Consider the following 4,372-nt stretch of genomic DNA (forward strand, 5'->3'; position numbering starts at 1 on the left):
GAAAATTTTGTAAATGAAAGAATAAATGTGGAAAATGCAAATTAGGAAAAAAAACGCAGGAATTGAGTACGTATCGTGACATGTGATGAATTGACGGATAAGACCATGGTTGTTCCATGGCAAAGTGTGAAATGTAGGTATGGTATCATCCATACTGAGTTGTGAAATGTAGGTATGGTATTATCAAATCCATACTGAGTTAAGAAATGTAGGTATGGCATTTCCCATACCGAGTTGTAAAATGTAGGTATGGTATTTCAATGAGGAAAACCATATTGAGTTTATGAATAGTGGCACTGAACAACGACGTACTCAATTTCGTAAGTCGTTTCCTAATTTGATAACAAGAAATACAAGAGAAGTGAACCAAATGAAAGAGATTGAGTAGTTATTAATGTTGAGCTCAACTATGTGAAGTATTATAACAGTGGTTGTGAATGGTAGGAAACTTAGTAAATGTTTTGGTATTGTTTGGAAATATTATGTTTGGTAAGCATTACTTTTAAACCTATGAACTTTCTAAGCTTCAATAAGCTTACTTGTGTGTGTTTGATATTTTTATGTAGATTGAATTAAAGTGAAGTTGGTAGATCGGATCAACACAACAAGGCACGCTATCCAGATCAATTCCGGTAGCTTTTGTTTTATGTTTAAAGATTTATATGGCATGTATAGAGTTTAAATGAATTGAAGTAAAGATGTTATAAACTAGTTAACAATATTTTGTACTAAAACAGTTTTTAGTTAGTAGCAGTAGTTTGACTTTGAAAATTCACCATAAATTATGAAAATCTAATTAGAGGTTGAATAAGATATGAAATTAAATCCTATTGAATCTAGCTTCACATAGAAGAAACGGTGTAAGCAAAAGACTTTCATATCAGCAGCTATTTGAATTTTTGTGAGATAAGGTCAGAGTGATTTTGAGCTCTCCTGTTCTGACTGGTAAAAATCATTAAAAATTTTACAAAAATAATTACGGGACATAATTTATATGTTAGATTACTTAATGACTATATTTTTAGGATAGATGACCGATAACATTATTTTAATTCTGTACAGAGAGATAATTAAATTTTAGTGAACAGTGGTCAGAACTATCGAGCAGTGAAACATGAGAGATTTGAAAGAATAAACTGTACTTATTGGCTAAACCAAAAATTCTAAAAATTTTATGGTAAGAAGATACGTGAGTCTAGTTTTAGGGAAAATTGGCGGAATAATTATACAAAAATCCTTGGATTTTTCAACTTGTTGGGTAACTTATTCTGTAGAATGGCTGAGCAAACTGCGTTTAATTCCACATGTGACGTATCATCTAACTTCCATTTATTAGCCAAGAGCTCCTTTAAAAATTTCACTGCGTTTGGCATCTGCGAAAGAGCTTCAATAAACGGTAAGTTAATATGTAATTTTTTACTGATATAAGGAATTTACCAAATTGTTCGTCTGTGTGGTCTTTCCTTGTCGCATTGGGGTATGGCACATGAGGTTTATACTATTTACTTACATAAACCTTACCATTATCTACCACATTTTCTTGCCTCAGTTTCGGTTCATCCTCAACTAACATTTCATCATTGTGCACATTAATGGCATAAAGTTCCTCCCTTGGGTTAGTTTCTGTGTTACTTGGTAGGCCACCTTGTGGTTGTTCAGAGATCAATTTAGCAAGCTGTCCTATTTGAGTTTCGAGCCCTTGAATTGATGCTTGCTGATTCTTAAGCGTTGTTTCTGTATTTTGAAAATGAGTTTCTGACACCGAGATGAATTTTGTGAGCATCTCTTCAAGGTTCGGTTTCTTCTCTTGTTGGTAAGGTGGTTGTTCAAAACCTGGAAGATGTTGTGGTTTTTGATTTCCTTGACCACCCCACCCCACGAGAAATTGGGATGGTTCCTCCATCCTGCATTATAAGTGTTACTATACGGGTTATTTTAAGGTCTAGAATTATTACCCATATAGTGGACTTGTTCCTCCTCAGTGCCAAGGTTGAAGGATGGATAGTCTATGTTCTGCACTCCTCCTCCATTTGAATCACACCTCAACACTAGATGTACCTAAGTAGAACTATACAAACCATCAATTTTTTTATTTAAAAGTTCTACCTGGTTAGAGAGCATAGCGACCACGTCGAGGTTGAAAACACCAACTGCTTTTGTCGGCTTTGTTCTCATGACTTACCACTGGTAGTTATTCAGTGACATCTCTTCAATAAATTCGTAAGCCTCTTCAGGTGTTTTGTTGTTTAAAGTTCCACCAGCGGCTACATCGATCAGATTTTTTGTTGAGGGGTTTACACCATTGTAAAAAGTCTGAACCTGCAGCCATAGAGGTAATCCATGGTGAGTGCACCTTCTCAATAGATCTTTGTATCTCTCCCATGCATCATAAAGTGTTTCTAAATCTATCTGCACAAAAAAAGAGATAGCATTCCTTAATTTAGCCATTTTAGCCACCGAAAAATATTTAAGCAAAAATTTTTCGGTCATTTGTTCCCAAGTGGTGATTGACCCTCACGGTAACAAGTTCAACCATTATTCAGCATTATTCCTCAATGAGAATGGAAACAACCGAAGGCGAATGGCATGTCAGGAACGCCATTGATCTTAAAAGTGTCGCAGAATTCCAGAAAATTTGCTAAATGAGTGTTTGGATCCTCGTCCTGCAAACCATCAAACTGAACAAACTGTTGTATCATTTGAATAGTGTTAGGTTTCAGTTCAAAATTATTTGCAGCAACAGCAAGTCTAACTATACTCGATTCAGTTCTTGTTAAAGTAGGTTTAGCATAATCATACATAGTACGGGGAACAGGATTCTCATTTTACTGGATTTGCAGCAACCACAGGAGGTAATGGGTTATTCTGATTATCAGTCATCTCCTCGGTGTGGTATGGATATCAGCCTTTCACTCTTCCTCTATGTATTGTAGGCTTCGCCTTATTTCTCTTCAGTTTCTGCGAGCTGTGCTTTCGATTTCGCTATCAAAAAGTAGAGATTCTGACGGGTTCCTTCTAGTCATAAACTATAAAAACCTTCCAGAAGTAAATAAAATAAAATTTAGTAATTAAAAATAAAAACAAAATTAAATTGCAAAAAAATAAAAAAATAATGGCTAAAGTAATAAAAATTAAGCGTTCCTAAAATCTTACTCCTCAACAACGTCGCCAAAAACTTGATGGTCGCTAAGCTAACTAAAAATTCGACTAAGGCAAGCGCACATATCGAACAGTAGTATAGTTATGGTGAGACCGGCAATATCGTATCCATGAGGACTAAAAGTACTAGTAATTACTATCTTTTTATTATCTAGCCTACAATTAAGAGAATTTTTAATCTAAAACTAATTATCTAATTACTAAGATTACGACAGAGATTAAAGTTGGAAAATACTTTTGGAAAACCGATGGAAAAAACAATACCCAAGGAAAAATTCACCTAAACTTCACTTATTACCTCTGAATTAGACGATTTATTCGCTTGACTTAATCCATAGGAATCCCTAATTTATGTTAATATCTCTCTTGAGACTAAAAACAACTGACTCTAGGTTGATTAATCGAAATCTCTTTCTAATTAAAACCCCTATTGTCGCATTAACTCGATCTATGGATTCCCTTATTAGATTTTACTCTAATCCGACAGATTTATTTCGTCCTATCTCTAGGATATCATGCAACTCCGCTTAATTATGAACGATCTACTCTTAAATAGGGACTTTTGCTCCACTGAATAAGCACATCAAAAACTTGAATTAATATCCTGGAATATTAAAGCAAGGGTTAAATCTCACAATTAAGAATAAGAACAAGTATTTATCATATAATTCAAAGAGTAATAAGATTCGTCTTAGGTTTCATCTCCCTTAGGTATTTAGGGAGTTTAGTTCATAATAATAGAAAACATCTCAAAATTTGGAAAACCACAAAACATAAAGAAACCCAAAGGACTTCTAGGAAATTGGATGGAAATCTTCAGCCTTGATGTAGATTCTCTTTCTGAGCTGATCCCAATGGCTGTTCTTGACTATTTTTTACTATTTCTACCTTCTATTCTCCGTGTCCCCTTTAATCCTCTTCTAGGGTGTTTATATAGACTTTGGAATGCTTTCAAACCTTCAAAATTAGCCTTTTCAGAGTAGAATTAGACTTGGGCTCAACAGGAACACGGCCGTGTGCCACGCCCGTGTGAAGGTCCTCAGCCCGTGTGCAATTCTGACTTGGTTTTTAGTCGACACGGCCATGACATAAAAATGTGTGACCTGCCCGTGTGCCTAACACGGGTGTGTGTTTTACTCGTGTGGAAGTGCCTGAGCCATGTGAAACACTGAATTAGGCCCATTTTTGTCTGTTTTTGGCCCATTTCTTGCTC

General features: G+C 35.3%; 1 non-coding gene across 1 annotated transcript; it reads left to right on the forward strand.

Annotated features, from left to right (window-relative positions):
• The first annotated feature begins 2,335 nt into the window (after window positions 1-2,335).
• Window positions 2,336-2,442, forward strand: LOC128289754 (small nucleolar RNA R71). The gene has a single exon (XR_008279399.1). It is a non-coding gene; the product is annotated as a small nucleolar RNA R71 (small nucleolar RNA).
• Window positions 2,443-4,372: the final 1,930 nt, after the last annotated feature.

This window comes from Gossypium arboreum, chromosome 2, assembly GCF_025698485.1.
Source record: "Gossypium arboreum isolate Shixiya-1 chromosome 2, ASM2569848v2, whole genome shotgun sequence".
Taxonomy (NCBI): domain Eukaryota; kingdom Viridiplantae; phylum Streptophyta; class Magnoliopsida; order Malvales; family Malvaceae; genus Gossypium; species Gossypium arboreum.